Source organism: Ovis canadensis, chromosome 12 (genome assembly GCF_042477335.2).
Source record: "Ovis canadensis isolate MfBH-ARS-UI-01 breed Bighorn chromosome 12, ARS-UI_OviCan_v2, whole genome shotgun sequence".
NCBI lineage: Eukaryota > Metazoa > Chordata > Mammalia > Artiodactyla > Bovidae > Ovis > Ovis canadensis.
In genome coordinates, this window is record NC_091256.1 from 70,804,203 (window position 1) to 70,826,707 (window position 22,505).

The window sequence follows — 22,505 nt, forward strand, 5'->3', positions numbered from 1 at the left end:
GCAGATCCCTATTGGTAAGAGCTCCCCGCTCATGCTGCCCTGGTGCCCAAAAAACCTCCTTCACCCATGTGCATGCACAGGGGCAGGAATAACTCCAGCCTCTGCTTTTGTCCTCTACTTTGAACATTTTCCAGGCTTCTTGGGATTCCCCACTGGTCTTTCTGTAACCTCATACCTGAATTCTTTCTTTCGATAACAAGGTTAACAAAGACTCATCATAAGAATACCAGATTGCATTTAATTTTTTAAATTTAATTGAACACTTTATTATGAGGTAGATTCATGCGCAGTGATTGGTAAGAAATAATATAGGGAGATACTGTAAGTTCTTTGCCCAATTTTCCCCAATGGTAAACATCTTGTAAAACTGTGGTACAATATCAGAGTCAGGATATTGACACCAGTCTAATCCCCAGATCTTATTCATATTTCCCTTGTTGTATGTGTGTGTATTTAGTTCTTTGCTATTTTATCACATGGAGTTTCGTTTATCAGTCACTATCTCTTGTGTTACCTTTGTCTAACACCACACATCCTCGTCTTGCTCCCTCCTCACTACCCCCAGCCCGAACCCCTGACAACCTGTTCTCTATTACTATATTTTTGCTGTTTCAAGAATGTCATATAAGACGTCCCTGGTGGTCCAGTGGTGAAGAACCCACCTGCCAATGCAGGAGACACAGGTTTCATCCCTGTTCCAGGAAGATTCCAGGAAGATGCGGCGGAGCAACTAAGCCCATCCACCACTCTACTGAGCCTGAACTCTAGAGCCTGTGAGCCACGACGACTGAGCCTTCAGATCCTGGAGCCCATGTGCTACATCACGAGAGACCACTGCAATGGGAAGCCCACGAGCCACAGCTAGAGAAAGCCTGAGTGCAGCAGCGAAGACCCAGCGCAGCCAAAAATAAACAAATAAATGACATATTTTAAAAGAATGTTATATAAATGAAATCAGAACCTATGAAACCTTCAGGACTGGCTTTTTGGACTCAATTTAATTCCCTCAAAAGTGACCCTGATGCTGAGAAAGATTGAAGGCAGGAGGAGAAGAGGGCAGTAGAGGATGAGATGGCTGGATAGCATCACTGACTTTGGGACATAGTGGAGGACAGGGAAGCCTGGTGCACTGCAGTCCATGGAGTAGCAAAGAGTTGGACACAAGTTGTTTAGCTACTAAACAACAGCAATGATTCCCTTGAGATCCATCCAAGTTTTTGCACGTGTTAATAAGCTGTTTCTTTTTATGCTGGGTTGTATTCCAATGTATAGATGTACCGTAGTTAATTTAACCATTCATTCACTGAAGGACATCTGGGTTGTTTTCAGTTTGGGGCAATTATGGATAAAACTGCTATGAACGTTCATATATAGATTTTTGTGTAAAGATAAAATGTAGGTTTTTATTTTCTGGGATAATTGCCCAAGAGTGCAGTTGCTAGATCATGTGGTAACTGCATGTTTAGTTTTATAGGAAACTATCAAAATGTTCTCCACCAGCAAAGTATGAGTGATTCATTTTTTGTGCATCCTTGCCAATAATTGATATTGTTACTACTTCATATTATCATCATTCTGATGGGTGTGTAGTAGAACCTCACTGTGGTAATTTAAGTTCTGAAATCTTTTTATAGTTCAGCTTTTAATTGTAAGCTCATTTGTGCAACTTTCATGCGTTGCTTTTTCTAATACATTATCTTATTGTTTTTTACTTTTTAAAAACTGAGCTATAGTTGTACAGTATTAGTAAGTTATAGGTATACAATATAGTGGTTTACAATTTTAAAGGTTGTATTTCATTTATAGCTATTATTGTCTATGTTGCTAATATTTCCTTAGTTGTACAATATATCCATGTAGTTTATTTTTATACATAGTCGTCTGTACCTCTTAATCTCGTACTCCTGTATTGCTTCTCCTACCTTCCCTCTCCCCACTGGTAACCACTAGTTTGTTCCCTATATCCGTGAGTCTGCTGCTTTTTTGTTATATTCACTAGTTTGTGGTGTTTTTTCAGATTCCACAGATAAGTGATATCATACAGCATTTGTCTTTCTCTGTCTCAGGTACTGTTTTTTCAGAAACTTCTTTACTAAACAACTGTGTGAAGTGTTGGAAAATTTCAAAATTTCCACCTAATTTCCACTAGTATTCACATAATTCCGTTCCATTCACCAATCTACATTTTTCCCGACATGCTTAGTATTCTATCAGTGTCTGCTTTTGAGACATGACTTGATGCAGTGTTGAAACATTTCCAGTAATTGCCAACTCAGAAGTGACAAATACCGCATGAATTACGTAGTTAATGAGCTATTCTGGCCATCATGGGCCTACAATAAAGGGAATTGCTTAGTCCACATACCAATTTTGTTTCTACGTTCATAAGAGATTTTTCTAATCAAAAAATTAAACTATGAAAAGTAGACACCTATTTCTTTTCCAGCCCTTCCAGAATGAGAATGCATTTGGGCTCTGCCCAGTTCTGATCTGTAAGCTGCCTCCTCAGTTCCTCAACTCGATGCAGCCCAAATCCCACCCTAGCTTTCAGGCCTTCTACTCACCCCTGGGGGAAAATGAGAGGTAAGAGGGGAAACTTGGTGTCCATGTCTTTATTTGTCTGGAGGGAAATTGATGCTTTTAGCAGACAACTTAAATGTTTACTTTAAAAAAAGTAGAGACCCAGTTGTTTGGATACAGCCAGAAACTGCTATCACTATCATAGAATGTCCCAAACTCACTTTGTCCCTATTTGAGGGTCCAAAGTGTTATGGGAAAAAAGAGACAGCTCTAACAAATAGCTCATACATGCTTGGACTTTCTCTGATAGTTCTCTGGGTGTGTGTATACGTATCACATACCCATACATATGCATGTGATAAATGGTTGAGTATAAAAACCCTGCAACAAACATGAATTCTGTAGATGACCAGGGAGGTCTAATTGGGTTCACTAGCAAAGCAACTTTTACAAAGACTATATACTGTAGGCACATGCCTCCATAAGTAGAGCAGCTATTTATTTTTTTAATAGGGGATTCTCATGTTACAAGGGCATCACAGATTACTGAATAATTTATTTAATGATAGATTATATGGGCTTCGCTCTTTGCCAATGAGCTCATCCCCAAATGTCTAAAGGAGATAAGGGGAGCAAAAGCTAGAGCTGAGGCTTGAGCTGTTTATTTTTTTATTAGATATCATAACTATTAGAGTTGTATATGTGTATTTTATTTAAGTTTCAGCTACATTGTCATATATATTCAACCATTTCACTATAGACATTTAGCTAATTCATAACAGTGCATACAACACACCACACTGAGAAATACAGAATAGAATAATAAATTACTTTGGCTGTTCTTGGTGATTTTAACAAAGTATGGTGATATATAAGGGTATGTTTGTTCTCTAGGAAAATATAGGGAAGCAGGAGGGAGCAAACTCAATACAAGGATGTTGAATTTGGAAAATTAAGGCAAGAAAAAAGATCTGGATAGGTATTTCGTCTGTGAATCTCTATTGTTATCTTTTTAATGACTTGGAGTGGAAAAAAATCACTTCCAAACTTGCAGATCTTAGATATTTTGCCTCTAGCGGTATATAGTCCTCAGGTAAGCAGAGGTACCTTGAAAGATGGGCATACATTTGTGTCAAACAAAATTTTGATGAAGATAACATTGATTTAAGAAGAAAATTTACATTTGACAATAGAAAGATGGTAAAACATTTAAACAGGCACATCCCATAGGAAGAAATTCATGTGCCCAATGACTGAAGCAAGAGATACCTTTTTTTTTTTTCCTTCGTAACCAGGGAAATGCAAATTAAACCCATAATGAGATATCTCTACACACCCACCCGACAGTTACAATTTTAAAGTTTGACAATAATAAGTGCTAACGAGGACAGAGAATAATGGGAAGTACTGCTAGTGGGATTTTCAACTGAAGTAATGACTTTGGAAAATAGTTATTGGCTACTGAGGTTGAAAATTCACACACCCTGTTGACGAGTGAAGAAATGCCACTGTGGGAAAATGCCCTGGAGGGAGATGTGTATGTATTTCCTGTGGATCAGGGTATATACAAGAGTGTTTAGAGAAGCATTGTTCCTAATAGCCCCAAGCTGGAAACAGCCCAAATGTCTGACGGACTTAGAAAGGATAAGTGAGAGCCAGAGCCATTTACAATAGCAGGGATGAATTCCACAGACAGAATGTTGAGCAAAAGAAGCCAGATGCAATTGGTAGAAGCTCTTAAACAAACAGGCAGAACTCAGTCTGTTGTTCAGGGATGCATATAGAGAGGGCAACACTATAAAGAAAAGCCAGGGAATCAGTATAAGAAGTAAAGTTAGGATGGCTAATACCTTTGTTTTGTTTTGTTTGAGTTTTCTTTTCTTCTATTTTTAAAAATATAAATTTATTTATTTTAATTGGAGGCTAATTACTTTACAATATTGTATTGGTTTTGCCATACATCAACATGAATCTGCCACGGGTGTACACATGTTCCCCATCCTGAACCCCCCTCCTACCTTCCTCCCTGTACCATCCCTCTGGGTCATCCCAGTGCACCAGCCCTGAGCATCCTGTATCGTGCATCGAACCTGGACTGGCATTTCGTTTCACATATGACATTATACACATTTCAATGCCATTCTCCCAAATCATCCTACCCTCACCCTCTCCCACAGAGCCCACAAGACTATTCTATACATCTGTGTCTCTTTTGCTGTCTTGCATACAGGGTTATCATTACCATTTTTCTAAGTTCCATATATATGTGTTAGTATACTGTACTGGTGTTTTTCTTTCTGGCTTACTTCACTCTGTACAATAGGCTCCAGTTTCATCCACCTCATTAGAACTGATTCAAATGTGTTCTTTTTAATGGCTGAGTAATACTCCGTTGTGTATATGTACCACAGCTTTCTTGTCCATTCATCTGCTGATGGACATCTAGGTTGTTTCCATGTCCTGGCTATTATAAACAGTGCTGCGATGAACATTGGGGTACACGTGTCTCTTTCAATTCTGGTTTCCTTGGTGTGTATGCCCAGCAGTGGGATTGCTGGGTCATAAGGCAGTTCTATTTGCAATTTTTTAAGAAATCTCCATACTGTTCTCCATAGTGGCTGTACTAGTTTGCATTCCCACCAACAGTGTAAGAGGGTTCCCTTTTCTCCACACCCTCTCCAGCATTTATTGCTTGTAGACTTTTGGATTGCAGCCATTCTGACTGGCGTGAAATGGTACCTCATTGTGGTTTTGATTTGCATTTCTCTGATGATGAGTGATGTTGAGCATCTTTTCATGTGTTTGTTAGCCATCTGTATGTCTTCTTTGGGGAAATATCTGTTTAGTTCTTTGGCCCATTATTTGATTGGGTCATTTATTTTTCTGGAATTGAGCTGCAGGAGTTGCTTGTATACTTTTGAGATTAATTCTTTGTCAGTTGCTTCATTTGCTATTATTTTATCCCATTCTGAAGGCTGTCTTTTCACCTTGCTTATAGTTTCCTTTAATGGTAATTACTTTTGGAGGAAAGGAAGAATTGTGGTTGCAAAGTATACTCGGGACTTCTGGGCACTGGAAATGTTTTGTTTCATGAGTTTTTGCTTCACAATTTTTCACTAAACTAGATATTTTTCAAGATTTTTAAAAAATATTTATTTATTGGACTTCACTAGGTCTTGGTCACAGCATGCGGGATCTTTGATTTTGGTGTGGACCATGGGATGTTGAGTTGCAGCCTGTGGAATCTTTCATTGCAACGTGTAGAAATTGTTAGCTATGACTTGTGGGGTCTAGCTCCCTGACTAGGGATCAAACCCAGGCCCCCTGCATTGCGAACTCAAAGTCTTAGCTGCTGGACCACCAGGCCAGTCCCTAAACTGGATTTTAATGTTTAATGAACTTTTTATGTAAATGTATATGTTGTATTTCACACACACCTGCACTAAGTGGGCACAAACAAATACTAAAAGATTGAGATTTGAAAAAAGAAACCCCCTAGATCAATTTAGTTACTTTAAAAAATGGACGTGTTCAGTTGAATGGACATTTAAAACAATAAGCTAAATCTTATGCATAGTCTCACGTAAGAATTTTCTAATGTGGTGCAGGGACGGAGAGGAAAGGGCATTGGCCGCCAGAGCCCAGGCCCCTTTCCAGCCAGCCCTGAGCCTTAGCACTCGTTTCCCAGGGCAGTTTTCAGGGTCTTGAATCTCATCTGTAAAGAGGATCAGACCCAGTTAGAACTCCTCTGAGAGTCTCCTGGTGTATTCTTGGGAGTTCTCTGTGGGAACTTTAATTCTTTAAAAATAAGAAATTCTTCCCATTTGGATGAGACTCTAAAGAACACGCACGTCATCTGGGTCCTCTGTAAGTCCACCTTAAAGCTGACAGAGCCAGCATCACTCTCTGGTTATGATCACACTGGGGCCCAGAGGTGCTGCTTCGATTGTCTCAGGCCGGTAAGGTGAACACACAGGTGGCCCTCATGAGTAGTGTCTGCGTTTGCCAAGTAACCTCATGGGAGGCTCACAGCCAGAGTTTTCATGGAAGTTTGAAGAGACTGTGTTGTGTGAGATGTGAGTCGGGACGATGCCCTACCCCCAAGAGGACTTGGCACCCAGTGACAAAGCCAGGGGCATTTTACGCCACAAAATCATGCCATCTGTCTCATTAAAGGAATGCTGTTAACTTAAGATTTATTGCTTTGCTATTGGGTTGTCACAATCGTGAAGCTGTTTTGATTTTATAGTTGTAGAAGTTACAGGCCTGTGGGATGCATGCCTGGTTTCATGTCTGTACATATCTAACTAACGACGCTATAAAAGTGATTTATGTAGACCCTGGAAATCCTCAAACGTTTTTTTCTCGAGAAGGCACCACACGTTATTTGAATTTGATCATGCTGAGCCCTGTGACCTTCACTGACCCTCCTGTGATTCTGTTTCCATTTTGGAAGTCAAGCCCTTTCCAAATGAGCAGGAGGCTTGTCCCTAGTGCAGCCTGGGACCCCAACCCCTTCATCTGTCTCAGTGAGACTCCATTGCACGTGACTTTGCCCCCAGGGGACCTTTGACAGCGTCGTGAGACCTTTTTGGTTATCGCACATGGAGCCAGGGCCCAGTCAACAGAGCCCTGCTGAATATCCTACAGTGCACAGGACAGTCCCTCATAGCAAAGAAACTCTCCAGGCCGTAATACCAAAAGCGCCCTGGTTGAGAACCCCTGGTTCCATTCCCTACAGCTTTCACTTTTACAGGAAAGAAGTCATCTCTGTGTTTGTTCCCAGTTAATCAGGATAAGGCAGTAGTTTTCTTTCATTTATTTTTATTTTTTTAATTTTTAGTACCTTTCAGGTTAATTTTTCTTTTTAAACAAGGAGTCTCACATTTTCCTTTTGTATTGAACCCTGAAAATAGTATAGCGAATTTGTTTTATTTTGTTTTTTAAATTTATTTGGCTGCCTTGGGGCTTAGTTGTGGCACTTTTGTTGGGAAAGTAGGGTCTTGCGTTGCAGCCAATGGACTCTCGTTGTGGCTCACGGGCTCCAGAGTGTGTTGACTCAGCAGTTGTGGTGGGTGGGCTTCCTTGCCCTGTGGTACATCAGATCTTAGTTTTCCAACCAGGGGTTGAACCCATGCCCCCTGCATTGGAAGCACAGAATCTTAACCACTGGACCACCAGGGAAGTCCCAGGAGTTTTCTTTTATAACTTACCTTTCTTAGCACCTGTTTCCTTCCATGTGGGAGAAATGGGCAAACAAGCAAAACCATCCCTCAGGTGTGAGGTCTGTTAACATGACTGGCTTGATTTAAGAGTGGGAGTTTTCAGCCATTTTACTATTTTTGAGGCTCCCTTATTTCTGATCCTCTTCTATTGGCTTCTGAGCCTCTTCTATTGGGGCCTGATCCACCATCTACATAGAGTGACTTTGCTCTCTGGGGACCTGGTCCTGATGTTTATAACTGGTCTGAAGAGGAAACGTGCTCCAAAGTGATTCCAAGAGGAGCCGACGTCTCTTCTAGAATAAACCACTGGAAACACTATTTGAGAGCTTCAAACCTATCTGAGGAATCTGGGTCAGTCTCCAAGGTTGATCTCAAGGCCCACGTGGTTGTGTTTGTCTGTGTGTCTGTAGCACTGCTGGGGACCATCTGCCCTGCTCCTGTCTATCCCTGAGGAGTTCTTATTCGTGCAGACCCTGCTGGGTGCTCCTGGGTCCTGTCTCGCCTCCCCCATCAGCTGTTTAGCTCCTTGGGAACACAGTCTCCCGTGTCTTTTGGGGTCACTGTGCAGCACCCAGCATGCCAGCAGGTGGCCTGCTCTGTGGCGGCCACACTGTCAGTGAGCTAGGGAAAATGACTACGTTCAAATACAGGTCAGGTGGTGTTACGGGTGACAAGTTTCCTAAACGCCGCCCCAGTCCCCCTCAGCTTTTCCTCTTGCTCGCCTGTTGTTCTGGTGATCAGCATCCAGGCACCAACCAGCCTCTTGGTTTTGGAAGCATTAGAGTCTATAACTTTTTCCTGACAAGATAGCTGCCCTTAGTCTCCAAGACCAAAAAAGGGGATGTTCTCTCACTCACTTGGCTGGGCAGGCTGCCCGAGGTAGGGGTTCTGAACGCTTCTCCGTCTCTACTCCATCTGGCCCTCCTCCCTACCACACTCCCACAGGGTCACGGAGTACGCAGTGGACAGGACTTCACCCAGCCCTGACAACCTCTGATTCGAGGCAGCCGAGAGGATGTCTCACATTCTAAGACCACCACCCTTTCCTCCCTGTCCCCACTCCTTTTTAAAAAGAAAAAAAAAATCCTCTCTAATGTGTAGTCTTTCAAAAACACAGTTGGGGGCACCATGCCTCTTGCACAACACGGGTGCCCCTAGGGTATGGCCAACAGGGCCCTTGTTTCCCGGCGGAGACTTTAGGGGTCTGCTCAGATCCCACAGCTGAGACACACAACCCACAGACCTCTCCTTCCCATGGGCTGTTTGGTCAACACCCCTCCCCCTCCTCCAGGTACCCTGCTCGGGGTGCCTTCCTCCTGGGTCCTGCACAGCTGGGGGCCTGCACAGCTGGGGGCCTGCTTGGCTCAAGGCGACTCACTGTGAAGGAAATGCAAACCATAGTGAAGGAAGGAAGAAAATTGAAGGCCCGGGAAGCTGAGCATTGGGTATAAGGAAATGAGGCTGGACCACAGAAAGGAAGGCCATCATGGGGTCAAAGGTCAGAAGGGTGACAAGCACAGGGAGTAATGTTATAGGAGACATGCATGCCTGCTAAGTCACTTCAGTCGTGTCCGACTCTTTGCAAGCCTCTGAACTGTAGCCCACCAGGCTCCTCTGTCCGTGGGATTCTCCAGGTGAGAACACTGGTATGAGTTGCTATGTCCTTCTCCAGGGGATCTTCCCAACCCAACGGAGATCAGGGATTGAGACCAAGGATCAAACCTGGGTCTCTTGTGTCTTCTGCACTGGAGTTGGGTTCTTTGCCACTGGCGCCACCTGGGAAGCCCCTAATAGGAGACAGGTGAATGGAAATGGATCTGGTGAAGTCTGTTAGCAATGCCAGGCTGGGCCTCTCTTGTGGAATCTGGTGATATTTTAGGTTTGGGGTAGAGCGAAGAGAGAGAAGGACATGATGACCTTAGGATAACTAGGCAACACTCAACAGTCCTTTTGTCCATTTCAGCCAGACTTTACATCGATGATGTCCAGACCTGGGGGAAGGGGAAGGAATAGCTGTGATTTCCCCCTGACTTTACACAGACACAGTGATGACTTGGAGCCCCATCTTTGACTCTGAACGGGTGGCAGACCCTGTTGTAGCTAAAGTGTAGCAAGCCCCCAGCACGTTGGTGGGGAAGAGCTAAATCAAGCCCTTCCACCTGGTGTGAGCCAGAACTAACTTTAGCCTCCCAGGAGCACATGCAAAGTGGGTCACCAGCTGCCCCATCAACCTCATCCAGGGCCGCTTCTGTTTTACATCCTGCACTGGAGGCTGTAGCGTATCTCCATGCTCACCCCCCAGTTCCCAGGCCAAGAACATCTTAGACTCACATAGGACTCCTTATTCCCTTGGCAACAGCCAGCTCCTTCCTCCCCTTCTATCCCAGAAGCAATGTCACAGTTTCTATACTTCTGCCCTGGGTCAGGAAGATCTCCTGGAGAAGGAAATGACAACCCTCTCCAGTGTTCTTGCCTGGAGAATTCCATGGACAAAGGAGCCTAGTGGATTACAGTCCATGGGCTTGCAAAGAGTTGGACATGACTGAATGATTTGCATCCTGGTTAGTGGACCCCATGGAGACAGGGCCCTCATGGAGGGCCTGAGTTATAAGCAAGAAGGAAGATGGGGAGATGACTCATCCCTGTGAGACGGGATACAGTCAGGTCAGGAGCCCATGGTCCAGACTGCAGAGGATCCAGGCTCTTGTTTTCCTCTTCCCCTGGATGCTGGCATCTTGTTCTTGTCATGGTTGATTAGCTCCCTAAGCAGAGAAAATGAAAGGAGAAAAATGGAGGAGAAATTAATAGCTCTGGTAAAAGATCTGGTGGGGAAGGAATTTACCAATTTACCAATGAACCAACTGAGATTTCAGTTGCTGCATCCACTCCCTATCCCTTTGTGATACATAGAATTAAATCTTGAGTGTAGGCACCAAACACATTACACCCATTCACCAATGGGTTCTCTGGTCTTCAGCTTGAAATCTGCTGAGCTTGAGGTCAGGATGTTCCCCTGGGACCCAGAGGTGACACCACATTCACAACTGACCTGCAGGCTAAATGGCAGGAAGCCCTGCTTGTGAAGATAGCTGGGTAGTAGCCATGGGGAATAGGGGTGATGTCTCATGAGTTCCATGGAAAGACAAGGATGGGCTGTGGGAGTGGAGAGGGTGGAAGAGGCAAAGAAACGTCTCTTCCCACATCATTCTCTGGGAGAACACCTAGGTCCTAAAGCCTGGCCCTGAGGGGTGACCACATTTCAAAGGAACATCAAGGAACAGATCTGAGTAGTGTGAAGAGGCCAAACAGTGAAAGCCTCAAGTGCCGCTCTGGCAAGCAGAGTGGATCTTGCTGCCAGGCATCTCAAGGCTTAGAATTCTCTGCTAGTGACCTCACTCCTTTCACAGTATTTATTCGTCCTCTTCATGGGACTCTGCCACTCAAAAGGAAATGCAGTGCTTAGTGAAATAAGAGAGACAAACACTGCATGATATCACTCACTTGTGGAATCTAAAACATACAACAAACTAGTGAATATAAAAAAAGAAGCAGGCTACAGATACAGAGAACAAACTGCTGATTACCGTTGGGGAGCGGGAAGAGAGAGGGACAAGATGGGGGTAGAGGATTAAAAGGTGCTGCTGCTGCTGCTAAGTCGCTTTAATTGTGTCCAACTCTGTGCGACCCCATAGATGGCAGCCCACCAGGCTCCCCCGACCCTGGGATTCTCCAGGCAAGATCACTGGTGTGTGTTGTCATTTCCTTCTCCAATGCATGAAAGTGAAAAGTGAAAGTGAAGTCACTCAGTCTTGGAAGGAAACCTCTGACAAACCTAGACAGCATATTAAAAAGCAGAGACATCACTTTGCTGATGAAGGTCCATAGTCAAAACTATGGTTTTTCCTGTAGTCATGTATGGATGTAAGAGTTGGACAATAAAGAAGGCTCAGTGCTGTCTGACTCTTAGCGACCCCATGGACTGCAGCCTTCCAGGCTCCTCCTTTCATGGGATTTTCCAGGCAAGAGTACCGGAGTGGGGTGCCATTGCCTTCTCTGAAGGTACAAACTACTATGTATAAAATACATTAGCTACAAGGATATGTCATACAACACAGGGAATATAGCCAATATTCTAGGATAACTATATATCAAATATAAACTTTGAAAATGTGAATTACTATATTGTATACCTGTAACTTATATAATATGGTACATCAACTATATGTCAGTAAAATCTTTTAAAATGAGGGACCAAGGTTTAAGAAAAAGAAAAAAAAAAGGAAAAAGAACATGCAAGATTTGGCTTTGTAATTCCAGAAAAACTCTGTGGTTCCACTAAAGTCAAGTGCGCTATGAAACTATAGGAAATGTCAAAACAGGTGCAAAAGGAGGAAGTAAATCTCTTCTAAGTAACTGCTACATTAGGCTCTATTCGCCTGTGGGATGCAGGGTAAAATTATTGCCCCCATTTGAAATCCAATATCTACCTTGCCCATAATGGGCCATCCAAACCACTAAACTTTTAAGAAAGTAAACTTCCTCTCTCTTCAGAGGTGACTGTTGGCATCATTGGCCTGAAACCACTCTACCATTCACAACAGACTGGTTCCAAATAGGAAAAGGAGTACTTCAAGGCTGTATATTGTCACCCTGCTTATTTAACTTCTATGCAGAGTACATCATGAGAAACGCTGGGCTGGAAGAAGCACAAGCTGCAATCAAGATTGCCGGGAGAAATATCAATAACCTCAGATATGCAGATGACACCACCCCATGGCAGAAAGTGAAGAGGAACTAAAAAGCCTCTTGATGAAAGTGAAACAGGAGAGCGAAAAAGTTGGCTTAAATCTCAACATTCAGAAAATGAAGATCATGGCATCTGGTCCCATCATTTCATGGGAAATAGATGGAGAAACAGTGGAAACAGTATCAGACTTTATTTTGGGGGGCTCCAAAATCACTGCAGATGGTGACTGCAGCCATGAAATTAAAAGATGCTTACTCCTTGGAAAGAAAGTTATGACCAACCTAGATAGCATATTAAAAAGCAGAGACATTACTTTGCCCACTAAGGTCCGTCTAGTCAAGGCTATGGTTTTTCCTGTGGTCATGTATGGATGTGAGAGTTGGACTGTGAAGAAGGCTGAGTGCCAAAGAACTGATGCTTTTGAACTGTGGTGTTGGAGAAGACTCTTGAGAGTCCCTTGGACTGCAAGGAGATCCAACTAGTCCATTGTGAAGGAAATCAACCCTAGGATTTCTTTGGAAGGAATGATGCTAAAGCTGAAACTCCAGTACTTTGGCCACCTCATGCGAAGAGTTGACTCATTGGAAAAGACTCTGATGCTGGGAGGGATTGAGGGCAGGAGGAGAAGGGGACAACAGAGGATGAGATGGCTGGATGGCATCACTAACTCGATATATGTGAGTCTGAGTGAACTCTGGGAATTGGTGATGGACAGGGAGGCCTGGCATGCTGCGATTCATGGGGTCACAAAGAGTCGGACACAACTGAATGACTGAACTGAACTGAACTGATTCTACTAGTAGAATTCGTACCATTGGCTGAGGTCCCACCCAGAAAATAGTCAATCCAATTTAATATAACAAACATGCATATACCTTTGGTATAGAGCTGGTGACTATCTGTGTTAGTCACTCAGTCATGTCTGACTCCTTGCGACCCTGTGGACAGTAGCTCACAGTCTCCTCTGTCTGTGGAATTCTCCAGGCAAGAATACTGTTGCCATTCTGTTCTCCAGGGGATCTTCCTGACCCAGAGATCAAACCCAGGTCTCCTGCACTGCAGGCATATTCTTTACCAGCTGAGCCACCAGGGAAACCCTGTGACTATCTGGGAATGTGTGATTACAACTCAGGCCACCCACTCTGAGTATCACATGACAGAAGGAGACCCCTAGCAGTGTGGGCAAGCTGACAGGTAGCAGAGAACAAGCATGGGCACCATCTTTTACTAAACCACTGTCCAGATCAAACCAGGATTTAAGTCAGCCCATGACTTTGAGGAGCTGACATGGTCCCTTCTGATGAAGCAGGGTTCCCACCACCACCACTCTCATTCCTATGATCTCTGGCTCTGCAGGTGGGAGGGCCTGGAGTGGGTGTGTTATCACACCTCAGACTGCCTTTCGCCACATGTAGTGCCGCCACAGACAGTGCTGAGCAATGGGAAGATCAGGCACCACGGTTTCTCTGGCACACTCTGAGGAGAGACTCAGCCTTTTTGCTTTGTATGGACCTGGGGTCTGCTTAGAGGGGAGAGGAGATGGCCTGGCTATTCCCTGCTAAAAGGGTCTTCCCAGACAGTCATAAAGCCAAGTAATGAAATCAGCCAGCACTCATGGAGCCCTGCTGCGGCAGACTCTGCGGTCCAGGTGAGAGCGCCTGAGGGCAAGCTGGTTTGGGCGTCCTGGTGTGGGACTGAAGCATAGACGTAGGTCTGTCAGTCAGAAAAAAGGTAAAGAGGGCCATCCACAAATAACAACACGGAGGGGAGGAAAACCTTAGAGATATTACCTTGGAGATGACTATTTCTCTTTGGAAACCATACAAGTAAGTAAATCACACTCTTTGGGTCCTGAGAGATGTGGCTTTGTCCCCTATCCAAGGATGTGGGGCTGTCGTGGGCTAGGCATGTGTGGAAAAGCCAAGGAAGGGAACGTCTCACACTTCCATGGCATTTTACAGCTGCTTTACCCACATGGTTTACACCTGATGTTCACAGCAACTGCTGAAGGGGACAAGAATTACTATCTTCATTTCACAGATGGAAACTTCCCTGGTGGCTCAGAAGGTAAAGCATCTGCCTACAATGCAGGAGACCTCAGTTCAATCCCTGGGTCAGGAAGATCTCCTGGAGAAGGAAATGGCAACCCATTTCAGTATTCTTGCCTGGAAAATCCCATGGACGAAGGAGCCTGGTAGGCTACAGTCCATGGGGTTGCAAAGAGTCAGACATGACTGGGCGACTTCGCTTTAAGAGAGGTTAAATGACTTCTTGAATGCCCCACTCTTTCTACGTGGCAGAGCCCGGATTAGAACCTGGGTGTTCTAACTTTAAATTCAGAGATCTTGCAGCCCTACAGTGGTGGTTTTTAAACCATCTGCCCAACAGAACATCCTGGGAGAGGAAGGGGACTCTGGCATCCCCAAACCCCACTCAGATGGGAGCAACTCCAATTTCATTTGCTTTCTCTGTTGGTGTTCCAGTCAAGATTTTGTGTATTAAAAAAGGGGGTTTGGTTTAGGTTGGAAATTCACTGAGCTCTGCCATGATCCTTCCAGTGGGGGCTCAGCTGCAGGACAAGGAGCCCGTGTGGAACACATGCAAGAAAGGGAGGGATGAAGGCAGCAGCTCTGGAGGCAGACTCCCACACGTGCATGCTCGGCCCCTCAAGACTTCCCTTAGGGAGGGAGACAGAGCTGAAGCCTGTCGGTCTGGGGAAGTATTTCCTGGCTCCACATCATGCGGTGCTGCCTGGTCAGCTTTGTGGGATCTTGTCCAGACAAATCTAATGCCCTCAGCAGACCCTGAGTCACAAACCATCCAAGCTCAATCAGCTATTGCAGCCTCATGCCTTGTAAGCATGTTTGCAGCCTCCTCCAATGCCCAGCCTCCAGTGAAGCACCTGCTTATCCTGAGGGTTGGCTTATGGCTGAGGCATCACCTTTTCATAGGGTGAGCCCACTCAGGGTGTCACCCCTACCACCTGAGCCCTGAGGCTTCCCAGCCACTTGTCCCTTTTCTCCGAGCTCTTCTTTGATAAGACTGTCTCCTCTCTCACTGTGCTTCTGATCTTTCTAGGAACCTGCATTACAACCTTCTGGTTTAAGCTTCTCTAAATAGGAGCTGTTTGGAAACAGCCTGCTTCTCTCCCCATTGTCCCAGCTGGCAAGTATTTTGGCTTACCAAGGGCCTCTTGGAGCTGGGTGGAGTAGGGCAAATCACTGAAGGTTGGGTTTTGGCCCTTTAACCTGGACTATGAAAAAGCCACCTGCAAGACTTGACTGAAGTCTCACTTTACTGTCATCATGGTTGATTAACATAAATGCATCCTTCTGTTCAGATTTTACAAAGTTCTTACAGTTTACTTTTGTCATTTGTTTTTATATCTCTCTCCTTAAACTATATATGACAGAAAGAAATCAGATAGACCTGGGTTCGAATTCCAGCTTTGGACTTACTAACTGTAGGATCTTGGACAAGCTACTCAACTTTTCTGACCTTTCTTTTCCTCATTTATATAGTAGAGATAGTATTGCTGCAAGGGGTTGGTGTTTTGTATTTTAAATGAAGAATAAATGAGATAAGGAATCCTGTACAGTGTTTAGCACAGAGTCAGATTTCAGTAGATGCTGGTTTCAAGGATCTAAAGATAAAGCCCAAAGTTTACCCACATTTGTTTCCTTAAAGTCTAGTATAGTAGCTGGTACATAATATATACTCAGTAAATATTTATTGACAGTATGAATACATGAGGAGTGAATCAAGAGGACATATATGAAACTGATACATCAGGCCACAGGAAGAGTTGGAAAAACTTGTTAAGTTCTGTAAAACAAGTAACAGTATTGAGAAGTGAGAAATATATCCTAAAGAGGTAATCAAGTGCTCCAAAATGTACTTACAAAGATGTTCATTGTTGTGTTCTTTATAATAGTGAAGCTTTTGAGATAACCTACATGTCCTTCAAAAGGGTCTGGGTACATTAAGTTGATTTAATGTAATAAAACACTATGTACCCATTTTTTAAATGTATATTTAGAAGTATTATTCTATAAAAATAACAAAAACATATTTTAGGTGAAATGGTATATTATAAAATCTCAGTCTTGTAAAATTGTCTATTTATCTATATTTCAAAAGAAAAAAATTCCGTGGTGGTCCAGCAGCTAAGGCTTCGTGCTCCCAATGCAGGGGACTTGGGTTTGATCCCTGGTGGGAGAACTCAATCCCACATGCTGCAACTAAGCGTTTGCATGCTGGAACTAAAGATGCCACAGCTAAGCCCTGGTAGAGCCAAATAAACAAAAATAAATATTAAAAAAGAAATGCTTGCAAGAGTATTAAAAGACAGTGAGTGGTTATATCTGGATGGTAGAATTATAGTAATTTTTAAAATATATTTTTCAACATTGTTTGAATTTTATGAATCTCATTTTATAATCAGGAAAAACTTTTCTTTTGGAAACCCAGAATATACAAAGGGTATAATAATCCGTGGATTTTTGTTGTTGTTTGTTTTCGGTTGTAAATGTCAAAACCCAGTATGAACTCCTTTAGATTCAAAGGGAGATGTATCTGGAAGACTGATATAACTATGGGAAGGTGGAGGTGTTGCTGTGCCTTGGGAACAGCTGTGAATGCCTCTGTCACATGACATCTTGGGGTGTTGATATCGTTCATTCCACCACAAGCCAGCTTCCTCCCCACGGCAGGAAACACCATCATCTTGATGAGTTCTGAGCTGCTAGTCTCCACCACAGAGGGAAAATGAGCATCGTACTTGGTGGTCCTTAGGTCATAAATTCCAAAGGTACACTGCAGTTGGCCCCATTGGTTCAGCTGTCTGTCCACCATGCAGTCACTTTGCCCAGGGCAAGACATGCTCTCTATGACTGGCCCAGCTTACGGCCCACTCCCATGCTTAGGCCCATCAGTGTGAACCAGCAGGCAAGGTCCTGTGAAAAGCACTTGATTGATGGGTTGAGGAATGGTTATCCTCTTCCCCTGCACTCTTCTGCTGTGAACTGATATTTCCTCAGAGGTGAGGAAGAGAGGATAGGAAGTTCTGAGTGTGTTGGCTTAATTTCTGTTTTCAGAGGAGGGTAGGGGAGGCTGGAGGTAGAGGGGTGGCCAGAAATTGAATGGACAGTTGTCAATATTTGGGGCAGTGAGTGAAATTCCTGGACATGTCCCTGTGCTACTGCAGAAGTCATCTGACTTCTCCAAGGGCTTACAGTTCAACCCAAAGGCTAAATGCTAGTTGGATAGAGGCGGTAGCTTTTGTTGTTCTCGCTACCTGACCTTTCTTCCCAGGCACCTTTCATCACTTCCTTGTTAAGAAAGGAGAAATATATCTTATAAAGTATGGTGGATTTTCTAAGTGTCATTCTTGGAACAACCAGAGCTCAACGAAACATTCACTGGTTTCATTCCTCTGTGCATTCCCTGCTGCATTTACTTACTTAGGCATGGTCATTTCATTTCTTTCCAAAATAGAGTGACTGTGCCCTGAAAATAAACACTTGCAAATACAGTAGGATCTTATGATATCATAGTCTACTGTTAGAACTCAACTTGGAATAAGGTCTTTGGTTTGAATGAGATCACTGCACTGTGAGTCCCTGATGGTCAAGGGTTATGTTTTTGTTATCTCTGAGCCCCAGCTCCTGGAGCAATGCTGGCCCACAGTAGGTCCTTAGAAGTTAATGGTACTCATAACTCTTATGGTTCATTCTTAACATGTTTGTTTTTTTTGGCGGGGGGTGGGGGGGTGGCGGGGGAGTTCTGTTAGTGTTTTTTCTTCCTCCCTACATTTTTTTCTGTCTATTAAGGATGCCACACGTTTCCCCAAATCTGGTTCCTGCAGTAAACCATTTTCAGAAGTTTGTTCTTCCTCTAAGCCTTTTCAGTGATGTTCCCAGTACCTTGTTCTACAGTATTTCCCCCACATAATTCATTTTTGACCTCTTTACTCATCCTTGACCAAGGTAAGATGTATCCTCCCACCAACAAGAGGCTATTTGGAATGCCTTGGATTGAGCTCATTGTCTACTTGGGCACTGGCTGAATCCTTTTCTTATTTTATATTGATAGATGGCACAGGTTCATGGGTTCAACTCCCAGCCTGCTACAGGTAAATGTCTTGTTCTTTGCAGTGGATTTAATCCAGATGAACAGTAAAAAAAAAAAAAAAAAAATTGCCCTGAAAGATCTGCTGGACCTCAGCCTATTTCCTTTTGCCCTGAAACAATATAGCACTGATGAGATTATGTTTCCAAGATGCACAGAAGGATTTTAACATGACATTACCTATAGACTTACAAGTCTCAGCCCTTAATAGCCACTACAGTGAGAGCACATTGTAGCGTGTTTTCTTTGTACTGATACTTGATAATTATTGAGCACTGAGGGAAGAAAAAAGAGTGTCTTTCCTTTCCTAATTAGCAGAAAAAGGTATGGAATGAAAAAAAAATCCACCAAAAGCCATGGCAAATCCGCAACATTTTTTCCCATTTGCATAGCCATATATCATTACTATGCATTATTCGCCTTGCTTTTCAATGTGAAATTGTTTTTAGTTGCAAGTAAAGAGAGAGATTGGAGAAGGTATTGGCAACCCATTCCAGTACTCTTGCCTGGAAAATCCTTGGTAGGCTGCAGTCCATGAGGTCGCTAAGAGTTAGAAACGACTGAGCGACTTCACTTTCACTTTTCACTTTTATGCATTGGAGAAGGAAATGGCAACCCACTCCAGTGTTCTTGCCTGGAGAATCCCAGGGACAGGGGAGCCTGGTGGACTGCTGTCTATGGGGTCGCACAGGGTCGGACACAACTGAAGCGACTTAGCAGCAGCAGAAGCGGCAAAGAGAGAGATATAGCAACAGTGACTTAAATGAAAAGGACATTTGTTTTTATTAAACAAGAAGTCCAGAAGTATGGTCTTAGGGGTGGCCTGAGAGCTCAACTGTGTTATCAGGATCTTTCTCTCTTTCTCACTCTCACTTACTAGGCACCTTGCTTGTCATCATTATGCTTATTCCCTCATAGACTTAATGTGGCTACCTCTGCTCCAGGCATCACTTCCACATCCCAGATAGGAAGGCAAAAAGGGATGACAGCAAGCTTTCCTTCAAGTTTGTCTCTTTGATTAGAAAAGCAAAATTTCCTGGCAAACTTCTATGTTTCATTGGTCCCAGTTGGTAACATTTCAAGTCCTAGCAGCAAGGAAGAATGGGAAAGGGTTTTTCAAAGAGAAAAACTGTTATACAGTCATGACTAGATTGAACTTATTGATCTTAATTTATTCCCTGAGTCAAGGTACATTGCTGCTGCACACCAATGACCTCCATCATCATTCAAACAAAATCAGTGTTGTGTTAGCAATGATTGCTGACAGTCAAGAGCAACCTTGGCAGCCTATTTTTGGCTGTGGTGATGATAACTATAAAACTTACCAGTGTTTTCCTAAGATAGAGGTACTTTGAATATAATGAGATGATATATGATTTTAATCACTGATAATGAATATGGAGTCAGTGGAACTGAATATTATCTAATATTACATAGTTAAATATGACAGCATGACTTGTTGAACTCAAAGAAGTCTATAGAGACATCAAATCAAATAATGATTGTACAACTTCCCTTTCTTAAAGCAAGTAATTTCAGAACCCAATATATAAGGAATTATAAACCCCATTTGCACTGATTGCTCAAATTTCTCAAGCAAGCAAATTCTGAGAATCACATACTTCAAAGAGCCCTTTCTAGTCTGCATTTCTACCCAATGTGAAGTGAAAGATATTTATTGGGTTGTGGCTTCCTCCACCCAAGCAAAGACTGCCAAGGCTCATTGCCAGCTCCTGTTTCTTCCCCTACCGTTACTATCTCACAAGCTGATCCTTTATTAAAGTTAATTTTGATATTAGAAGTCTTCTCTTTGGGCTCACAAGGTGAAAGGTAGGGAGTTCAGGTGGTAGGCCATCCCAGATGGCCTAGGATTAAGGCTTTCCTAGACAGCAGGACTTCGAATGCTGAAACCAGGACAGTCCTAGGCAAACCAAACTTGTTGCTCATATTAGGAGCTGTCACCAACGTGAAATGATTCATGAGGGAGAGGGAGTTTGAGAAGAAAGAAGGAGAGGGATGGGACTTCCCTGGTGGCCCAGTGGCTAAGACTCCACACTGCCAGTGAAGGGGGCTTGGGTTAGATCCCCACTCAGGGAAATAGACCCCACATGCTACAAGCAAAGATCCTGCATGCTGCAGTGAAGACCCTATGCAGCCAAATAGATAAACATAGAAAAACAAGTACTTAAAAAAGGAGTAAGGAGAGGGAGGGAGGACCTGGGAAGTCATGGCCATTTAACTCAACTCTGAATTGTGTGACTTTTCTTTCCTCTTTAATAACTGGGGTTCCTGCACGTCAGCTCACCAGTGATACATGAACTCATCATCTTGTCAGGTTCTCTACTCTTCCAACCCGTACACAATTGCCCATTTTCCACCTCCCAGTTCTATGCCTCTTTTTTTCTGTTTCTATTTCCATCCACTGAATTCAGTGGCCTTGCAGGTAAATGTTTTGAAGTCCCCTCTGCTCCAACACATAGCAATGATAGATAACATTTCCAAGAGAATTTAAAAAGTTGTAATCACACTAAAAAATGAGATACACATGTCCATGGTCCTGGAACTGAAATGTGAAGTGATGAGTTAAGGCTGATCTGAGGGCTTGGCAGGCTTTGGATCTGGAAGGAGGTAGTAGGAACTGTGAGTTTGGCTTCTGCAGGTACACCACAGGGGAAACGTGCTCTGCGGGAGGCATGGGAACCAGAATCATGCTCAGAGCTCACAACTAGAAGCCAGGGCAGGGCTACCCTGGCCTGTGAAGTGAGCCTGAAAACCTGCTGCCTAGCACTGCCTGGCATGTAGTCTAGTGCCTTTGGAACCAGGCTCAAACTCAGACCCCAGAAGGGTGAAGCATAGAGAAAAAGAAAGGCAGGGGAAAGCATTACACATGTTGATGACCCCGTAAACCCAACTTTTAAATGTATGAAGGACTCTTATACCAAGAAAAGACAACCAATAAAATCAATACTTGGAATATGAGGGGTTTTTTTTTTTTTTTTCAGAAAAAAAGATAACAAAAATGTCTGAAAAAAGACTTGGAAAATACATACATTTAGTATCCTTAAAGAGCTACATGAAGACATTATGCATATGCCACTGATCTATTCTGTATTGAAACAGGCAGAAATGACATAAAGATTAGAAATTATGAAAATTTGATCATTGAAAAAATTGTAAACTCAGTAGAATAAATTTTAAACTAAACATAGCTGAAGAGAGAATTAAATTGGAATTGGGAGGAATTCACCCAGAATGTAACAGCTTCAGAGGGGCTGCACGAATAAGGTAGAGAGTGCCAGGTGCTATGGGCTTCCCAGGTGGCGCTAGTGGTAAAGAACCCACCTGCCAATAGACTAAGAGACTCAACTTTGATCCCTGGGTTGGGAAGATCCCTTGAGGAGGGCACAGCAACCTGCTCCAGCATTCTTGCCTGGAGAATCCCATGGACAGAGGAGCCTGGCGGGCTACAGACCATAGGGTCACAATGGGTCAGACATGACTGAAACGACTGAAGCAACTTAGCGTGCATGCACGTCAGGTGCTGTGGTTATGGACTGGGGGCTCAGGAAAGGCTTGTCCAAGAAGATATTTGAGGGACTTTCCTGGTGATCCAATGGTTAAGAATCTGCCTTTCAATGCAGGGCCCTTGGGTTTGATCCCTGGTTGGGGAACTAGGATCCGGCACACCATGGGGCAAAGAAGCCCCCTCACTGAAACTAGGGATGCCCATTTCTGCAAGAAGACCCAGTACAGACAAAATTAAAAAAAAAAAAAGATATTTGAGCAGTGACCTGAGCAAGTAAGGGCGTGAGTGATGTAAATGTAAATAAAAATTAATCAAAATCAAAGATACACAGTAGTAATAACAGCTAGTTTCCAAGTCT

General features: G+C 43.5%; 1 long non-coding RNA gene across 1 annotated transcript in view; it reads right to left on the reverse strand.

Moving 5' to 3' along the window:
- Positions 1-9,145: 9,145 nt before the first annotated feature.
- The window catches only part of LOC138416635 (uncharacterized), a 60,779-nt gene continuing 47,419 nt past the window's right edge, over positions 9,146-22,505 (reverse strand). The window contains exon 4 of the long non-coding RNA XR_011247788.1: positions 9,146-10,507. This is a non-coding gene — a long non-coding RNA (uncharacterized lncRNA). The remainder of the gene's footprint in view (positions 10,508-22,505) is intronic.